General features: G+C 35.1%; 1 protein-coding gene across 24 annotated transcripts in view; it reads right to left on the bottom strand.

Moving 5' to 3' along the window:
• The window catches only part of LOC106869633 (cadherin-23), an 898,614-nt gene that overhangs the window by 78,007 nt on the left and 810,607 nt on the right, over positions 1 to 10,000 (bottom strand). The window lies entirely within an intron of this gene.

Genomic DNA, 10,000 nt, shown 5'->3' with positions numbered 1-10,000 from the left:
AGCCATTAGTCAAATGCAAATATGAAGATGAAATGTGGAGTGTGACCTAACGAAATACACACATACACACACACAGATAATAGACCCTCCCAAAAGAACAAACGCCACCGAAAAAAACACACACACAAACTCTCTCATTCTCATACACAGATACACACAGGCATAAATACACACATACACACGTAATCAAATATAAAAAAAATAAAAAAATAGAATATATTAAAAAGTTGCTATCAGGAATTATATATTCAAGACAGGATTCTTGTCATGTCATCTCCCAACCTTCTGTAACAATAATAGCTGACTTTGTAGCACTCTATGTAAATTATGAATATTTTAGTGAAATAGCTAACCACACACACATACACAAAAGAAAAACAGAAAAAAACGTAACGCCATGTTTTATCGTCTTGTTCGAAAAGAAGAGAGACAGGGTGAGGAGAAAGAGAAGCATGAGGAAAGGGGGAGGAGAGGAGTAGTGGGAGAAGAAGACGTAAAATTTAGCTGTGTGTCATAAACTGAGTTTTTCCCCCTCACTTTAGAAATATTTACGACTTGTCCTGGTTAAATCTGATAGGTTTATGTCGCAATAAAACTCTGCTAAGTTGTTTGGTGACTGTAACGATGGCTTTTTTTATTTATTTAAATAATGATAAGAAATCAGATTTTGCTTTTATTACTGTTATTTTTTTGGTGAGGTTTTTCGTTTTAATACTTTTCTTTTCTTTACTAAAATATCTTTTCGTATTTATGTTACCTCAGCATGTGTGTATGTATGCGTAATAATGCAGATTAATATAGCGCCGAGTTTGTGTATGCGTGTGGAATATATACAGAAATACACATAATCACACAAATACACACACACACACACACACACATATGAACGTATTATGTGTATATATATATATATATATATATATATATATATATATATATATATATATATATATATATATATATGTATAATTTTCATATATATACGTACTTATAAATATATATAAATATATATATATATATATAATATTCATATATATACGTACTTATATATATATAGATTATATGCTATATATGCATAAATGTACTTAAATATGTAGGTGTGTATATATACGTATATAGATCATATACTATTTAAGCATTTATAAATATACTCATATATATATATGCGTTATAACATATCACATGATTATAATACGTTATGTAAAGATTTATACTATGCAGTACTTATCTGGATATTCGGATATGATACGACATATATATTAGTATCAGTTACACACACACACACACACACACACACACACACACACACACACACACACACACACACACACACGCACAAAGGTATTATTTAGATTACTTACGCAGCAATATATAAATGTATAAATATGTGTGTGTGTCTGTGCGTGTGCGTGTATGAGAAAGAGTGTACATATTTTTTACACTTACATACATACATGCATATATCCATGCATCCACACATTCATAAATCAGGATTTGGTTGTTCCGCGATCATTCAGGTAACTCTAAAACTAGTGTAAATAGTCATATAAGCACGTTTTACTCCATAGATAGAATACATTCTTACACTATCGTTTTCACACTCAGCTACATTTGAATATATATATATATATATATATATATATATATATATATATATATATATATATGTATATATATATATGTCCATTCTTTATTTGTCATATATGTGTATGAACATGTACATATATAAATATATACATACAAGCACACATATGCGTTTGATATGCGGTAGTTCAGAACATATCTATAGATTTTAGCCAAAATAGTATATGTACACTGACGTTGTCATCATGGCTTTTTGCATATATCATCTTCGTGAATGGAAAAAAGAAAGAAAAAAGCAACTGGACTAGTAATCTGTTAATATCTTTCAAGAATGCATGATATATACAAATCGGTCTATCTAATTGACTTGAAATTTTAGTAATGATGGATTTATAAAGAGTGTCTTTGAGGTTAGTTACATAGGATACTCAGTTGCTGATGACGTCCTAATACAGGATTGAAACAAGTCCAGTTAGTTCTCTTTTTATGGTTATAGACATGTGCCTTTAGATGTAAAGTTGGCAAAATCCTGTAGATATATATACTGTGTAAAAGACCAGTTCTACTGGGAATGCGACCATGGATTTATATATATATATATTCCCATTTACCTGTTTCGTTATACTATCTATCTATCTATTTATCGATCTGTCTGTCTGTCTGTATATATATATATATATATATATATATATATATACAAACACACGTGTGTGAATGTCTGAACATATTAAGTTAGATATATACATGTGTATGAATATGTATGCGAGCAATTTGTATCACAGCAAGGGAAACAACTGGCATAAATTTCATAATTTTCTCCCTCATATTTTCTCTGCCGCCGTCCATTTCTATTGGTTGAATAAAGTTGAATAAAGATAGCGGTACAGTGGAATAGATGAAAAGACGGTAGGTTGTGCTGTTTGAGTTACGCCCACTTTGCCCTGCAACTTAATGCCCGCCAGTACACAATGTAGTTAATACACACACACACCATGTAAATGTAATGAGGAAAACCAAATATGGCGTGGGCCAATTCTGGTTGAAACTTATCGAAGTAGCTAAGAATTCCTTTCTCTCTGTCTTCCTCTTTTCTTTTACTTCCGGTCATCTAGCCAGTCATATTTAAAGAAATAATTTAATGTGACATTGTCTGTTGATTGTTTTATGACGCATAGGCCTCTAAAACCTTAGTCTGTTAACTCAGGCTAAACCTCGATATGCTTTCTCTCTCTGAAATGATGCCGAAACAAGAGGGTCAATCTTCATTCCACATCTCGTGGTATTTTTTCCCCGAACCAAATTTAAAATTTAAAAAACACCCGAAGAAAACGTCTTTCTTGTTTTTCAAGACAATCGAATCATTCATCAACAAAACCGCGTTTGAAACAGCTGTAATGGACCTTTAACTCATTTGAGTAATCATTATATATATATATATATATATATATATATATATATACATACACTTTTACTCTTTTATTTGTTTCAGTCATTTGACTGTGACCATGCCGGAGCACCGCCTTTAGTCGAGCAAATCGACCCCAGGACTTATTCTTTGTAAGCCTAGTACTTATTCTATCGGTCTCTCCGAATCGCTAAGTGACGGGGACGTAAACACACCAGCATCGGTTGTCAAGCGATGTTGGAAGGACAATCACAGACACACAAACATATACACACACACACATACATACATACATACATACATACATATATATATATATATATATATATATATATATATATATATATATATATATATATATATATATATATATATATATATATATATATGTGACGGGCTTCTTTGAGTTTCTGTCTACCAAATCCGCTCACAAGATTTTGGTCGTCCCAAGGCTATAGAAGAAGACACTTGCCCAAGATGCCACGCAGTGTGACTGAACCCGGAACCACGTGGTTGGTAAGCAAGCTACTTACCACAAATTCACTCCTGCGCTTATATATATATATATATGTATGTATGTATGTATGTATGTATGTATGTATGTGTGTATGTGTGAGTATGTGTGTGTATATTTACTTGTATATGTAATATATTAAACGCGTGAACTAACACGACTGCTATTTCACAACGTACAACTTAAAGATGCCACCACTTTTTAAACTAGTATTATCCTTATCAAATCTAATAAATTTCGTTTTCTTTATATTAATCTGATTTATTAATTCAATAAAATAATGGATTCACAGCTCGGGATTATGATGTTGTTGTTGTTGTTGTTAATCTTAACGTCTTTATTCTGTCATCTTAATCTTCGTTCTGCTCCTGCCCCTGCTCCATTTCCTCCACATTATTATTATTATTATTATTATTATTATTGTTGCTGCTGCTGTTGTTGTTGTTGTTGTTGTTGTTGTTGTTGTTGTTGTTGTTGTTGTTGTTGTTGTTGTTGTTCTTCTTCTTCTTCTTCTTCTTCTTCTTCTTCTTCTTCTTCTTCTTCTTCTTCTTCTTCTTCTTCTTCTTCTTCTTCTAAGGGCACAACGGCCTAGTGGTCAGGGTGTTGCACTCATGATTCGCGAGGTCGTGGTTTCAATTCCTAGACCGAGCTGTGCGTTGTGTTTTTGAGCAAAACACATCATCTCACGTCACTCACCAATCCCTTCGACACCTGACACGTGGTACACCTGTTGCACCTGTTCAGACAACATCGATTTGATGGCAATTTGTTTCAGTCATTTGACATGCGGCCATGCTGGAACCCCGTCTTTAGTCGAACAAATCGACCTCAGGACTTATTCTTTGTAAGCCTAGTACTTATCCTATCGATCTCTTTTTGCCGAACCGCTATATTACGGGGACGTAAACGCATCAACTTTGGTTATCAAGTGATGGTAGGGGACAAACACATACACACACACACACGCGCGCGCGCGCGCGCGCACACACACACACACACGACGCGCTACTTTCAGTTTCCATCTACCAAATCCACTCACAAGGCTTTAGTTGGCCTGAGACTATAGTAGAAGACACTTGTCCAAGGTGCCACGCAGTGAGGCTGAACCCGGAACCATGTGATTGTTAAGCAAGCTTCTTCCCACACAGCCCCTCCTACGCCTACGTGATCACTATAAACAAATCATTTGTGTGTGCTGGTCGTTCAGCAAAAGCTGACCACTCATACGTCATTATCGATGGGAGGGCCCATTATTATTATTATTATTATTATTATTATTATTATTATTATTATTATTATCAATATTATTATTATTGTTATTATCCTCATTATTATTATTATTCTGTTTATTATAATTATAAAAAAAATACAGCTTATGTCATAACTTAACCGGAGATCATAAGGCTAGTAATAATTTTATTTTATTTCACTTAAACGTTTTATTTCAAAAAGTTTTTAGTCGTAAATTTGAATTTTCGGTTTACAATAATTTTTCTCCATTAAGCAATAAAGGACATGATAATGATACTGATGATGATGATGATGATGATAATAATAATAATAATAACAATAAAAATAATAAAATAAAGGAAATAAAATTAATTTAGTTATTCTGTTTTAATTAATCCTTTAAATCTAGTATTGGTTGAATTAATATTAACCAGAGATAATAATCTCTAATTTAATTTGTAGAATATTATCTTTGAACCATCTCTTCCTTAACTTTTAATATCATCGGAATTCTTTAAAAAAATATTCAAGCGTTTATTGTAATCACTATTGCTGCTGCTGCTGTTGTTATTATTCTTACTGTTATCAATTTTTTTTTTAGATTTTTACATTTAAATTCTTTTCCTCGTAAACCCATTTTTCGTTATGCTTAAATTATATGGCCATTTTCAGTGCGGTGGTGGTGGAGGCGGTGGTGGTGGTGGTGGTAGTGGTGGTGATGATGAAAATCACGATGAAGTTGATAACGATGATTATGATTATGATGATGATGGTTATGGTGATGACAATGGTGATGATGATGATCGTAGTGGTGATGTTGATAATGCTAATGATGATGATCATGATGGTCATGCTAATGATGATGCTGCTGATGATGGTAATGATAATGATGATAGTGTTGATGATGATCGTGATGACCACAAACCTAAGAACTCATTCTTCCACTTATTTATTTATTTATTTATTTATTTATTTATTTATTTCATCTCTCTGCCGTTCCTCCTTCTCCTCCTCTCTCCCTCTCTCTCCCTCTCTCTCCCTCTCCCCCTCTCTCTTCTAATCTATCTATCTATCTATCTATCTATCTATCTATCTATCTATCTATCTATCTATCTATCTATCTATCTATCTATATATATGCGCGCGTGTGTGTGTTTGTGTGTGTGTGTGTGTGTTTATGTGGTGCCTGCGTGTTTGTGGTTGTATCCCACCACTGCTCGACAACCGGTGTTGGTGTGTTTACGTATCTGTAACTTAGTAGTTCGGCAAAAGACACCTATACAAAAAGTATCAGGCTTAAAAAGTACTGGGTGTATTTATTCGACTAAAATTCCTCAAGGTGGTGCTCCAGCATGACCGCAGTCTAATGACTGAAGCATGTAAAAGATTGAGGATAAAAGATAACTATTCCTAAGAACAGTGAATCTCGAAGCAAATAAAGCTATAAATGATAGCGTATCAATATTGGATTAAAATACTTTGAGTAGAAAAAGTCGAAGGCTATTATCATATGCACGGTGAACAGCGAGAATCAAAACGAAGACTTACATATTTATTCTCAGTTTATCCGTTCTCGCTGATTCGAACGTGAATAAGCTAATCGCTGTTGCGTTTCGTCACAAGAGAAGAAGTTTTGCATTGTGGCGAACATTAGTCTGGAATGACTTGGGTTGACGAGACACAATGATGTCGAAACAGCGGGTGTTCCAGAGTTTTCTTATGCTCATGCATCAAATGTGTTGGGAATACACATTCGTCTAAAACAGTGGTTCTTAAATTACCAAAAAATTTTACGTGCCGGTCCCCTTATAGCTTGTTTGACGATTTGTGGTCCTCTATAAAATGCAGGATAATCAAGATAGGAGAAAATGTACCGTAATTTGCGGACTATGAACCGCACTGCCCATGGACCCAGAAACCCGAAAACCACAACTTAATACAGGCAATGTTCCATTGGGATACAATAAACGCACATGAAAATATGGGGAATTATTTGATTAATTGATTACAAACCAAATGAGAAATGAAAAAAATATCGACAGCATATGCACAATCAACCATTATACCTGCATATTTTCTATTGGCCAATCAAACTTGTTGTACAACAAGTGTGATTAGCAAATGAATGTGTAGGAGTGGCGTGGGGGTTTGGAGGCCAATGGCAAAAAGGGATGATATTATGTGAAAAATTGAAGGTCTTGAAATTTTAGAACTTAAATGTCTGAAGCCACCGCATTTTCACAATACTTCAACGTCCCTTTGCGGTCCCCTTAAAATCGCTTCGCGGTCCTCTAGGGGACCGTGGACCCCAGTTTGAGAACCACTGGTCTAAAAAATGTTGTTTTCTTAAGAGGAAACACAACAGCAATTCGCATTTTCATGTTCGAACGTGTGGAAACGTTTTAAGAATAAATATGCAGGTCATTGTAGCTTAAGTTCGATCTGGTAGTAGACACTTGGCTATGACGCCATGCTGTGGAATAAAACCAGTAACCTCATGGTTGAGAAGCAACCGTCTGAAACCATTCGACTATATGGCTAATACGACCGGACCAAAGATTGTTCTAAATTGAAAGTACTTTCTCAACAAGTCTACAATCAATGACTCTCAAGGAAAACTTGATATTTTCGGATAATTCTTTTATTCCAAACAGAAATTGATAGATCTTTAACTGGTGGTCGCTAACCGAAAGTATCAACAATTTATCTCAATTATTTTCTCTCTTTTATACCGTTAATATTTCTTTAGATACAAAGGAAAAAAAAAAACAAACAAGAAATAAAAAGAAAACGAAAAAGGAAAAAGAAAACAAAGAAAAAAAATGATGTTTTGGCATCATTGACCGTTCCCTAGAACTGGAGACAGACGTTTGTTACTTGCTAAGAAAACACTTTGATAATAGATGGTTCCATACAAAAGCTTACTCGCAGAGTTTTTCTTCGAATTATGTTTGAAGAATAACCACGACAGAACAATAAATCTATTTCTTTTTATCATCATACATCACAATGGACGACGTCTAGCTTTATCATCCTCTCTCTCTCTTTCTCTGTCTCTCTGTCTCTCTCTCTCTCTCTCTCTCTCTCTCTCTGTCCTTCTGTCTATTTGTCTGTCTGTCTATCGCTCTGTTACTTTTTTCTTCCATTCGATGTCTCAATTTCTTTGTCACTTTCTTAATTTCTGTATTTCTCTCTCTTCCCCCCTCTCTCTCTATATCCCCCCTCTCTCTATATATCCCCCTCTCTCTCTATATATCCCCCCTTTCTCTCTCCTTCTGTCTATTTGTCTGTGTGTGTGTGTGTGTGTGTGTGTGTGTGTCTGTGTGTCTGTCTGTCTGTGTGTCTGTCTGTCTGTATGTCTGTCTGTGTGTATGTCTGTGTGTCTGTCTGTCTGTATGTGTGTGTGTGTCTCTCTCTCTCTCTGTCCTGTTTATTTGTCTGTCTGTCTATCGCTCCCTTACTTTTTTCTTCCATTCTATGTCTCACTTTCTTTGTCACTTTCTTAATTTCTGTACTTCTCTCTCTTCCTCCTCTCTCTCTATGTTTCTCCCTTTCTTTCTCTCTTTCTCTCTCTCTCTCTCTCTTCTAGTCATTTTCATTTTTATCCTCTTTGTCTTCCAGTATCGCTGTAAATTTCGCTCTCTCTCTCTCTCACCCACTTTCTCTGTTCTACTCTTTCTATATATGACTCTCTCTCAATATCACACTCTCTCAATGTCACTCTCTCTTTCTCTTACTCGATTTAGACTAGTCTCTTTCTTTCTCATTCCCTCTTTGTGGCTGTCTATCATTGCCTCTCTCTCTCTCTCTGTATATCTCTCGCCTATTCTGTCGTAGTCTTTCTATTCCTCTCTATATGTCTCTTTCTATCGTTCTCTTTCTATCTCATTCTCTCTATCTATCATTCTCCCCTTCTCTTTCTATCTGTCTCTCTCTCTATCTCTGCCTCTCTCTCTCTCTGTGTCTCTATCTCTATCTCTGTCTCTGTCTCTATCTCTGTCTCTCTCTATATCTCTGTCTCTCTGTCTCTCTCTCTCTCTCTCTTACAGTCGTTCTCTTTCTTTCTCCACCTATTTCATTGTCTTTTTATCGCCACCACTTTTCCGTCTCCCTGTTTTACTCTTTTCTCTGTTTTAAATTTTACTTATTCTCCATCCCCTCTGTCTGTCTCTCCCTACCCCCCTCTCTCTCTCTCTCCCTTTCTTTCTCACGCTATCTTACTCTTTTTCATCTCTCTCTCAGTCTCTATTTCTTGTTATTTTCAACATTTCATACAATTTGTCTTCAACACAAGATTACAAATTGCAATACCTATCTATCTATCTATCTATCTATCTATCTATCTATCTATCTATCTATCTATCTCTACTTTTCTGTCTGTCCACCCCTCCACACGTACACACATCTACTTCTTGACCGAGTCTTAATCATAGACACACATATATCATATATCAAAGTATTTTATATATGATGTATAATGTAATTCTATAAGCAGAAGTAGCGCATATTGCCGTTGAGAGCGTTTTCGATAATAAACCATTTAGTTATGTCGTTGGAAATATTGTCTTTTAAATTCCAGAATTTGTTCGAAAGTGCTGTTGCTGATATCTCGTTTTCATGCCAAAACGTGTGTATATGCCGAACGTATCTGGATTTGAATGAGTTCTCGGTAAGACTTTGTGTTGTTATTATTATTAGAGGGAAACCGTGGCGCAGTTGGCAAATTTTATCGAATAAAGGATTGCCAGCTCAGAAGAGTGGAATTCTTAGAGCATCGAACGAGAAGCTTTTCGATATCTGTTCCGGATTCTGTGCATTCATAGCTCAAATTCTGTTATGTTACCCTTAAAATGATCATACTTCTTTCAAGGAGTTGCAACAGCAGACGTAGCTTTTACTAATATATGCTTTATAATCCTTACACTACACACACACGCGCACGCACGCACACGCACACACACACACACACACACACACACACACACACACACACACACACACACACACACACACACACACACACACGTAATTACATATATGTATCTATAGAAAATGCAAACTCGTCTGTAAAGTATATATATCTATGCATGTGTGTATGTGTATATGCATGTTCATATGTATGTATATATACACACACATACAAATACAAATACACATACATACATACATACATACATACATACATACAAACACACATCCTCGTTTGAACTACATTCTTCACAACTCCATACTTGCTCTTTTTCCACACAAACACATACGCACACAGG

This window comes from Octopus bimaculoides, chromosome 22, assembly GCF_046866305.1.
Source record: "Octopus bimaculoides isolate indiv1 chromosome 22, ASM4686630v1, whole genome shotgun sequence".
NCBI classification, from domain to species: domain Eukaryota; kingdom Metazoa; phylum Mollusca; class Cephalopoda; order Octopoda; family Octopodidae; genus Octopus; species Octopus bimaculoides.
This window is presented reverse-complemented; position numbering and strand designations above follow the sequence as displayed.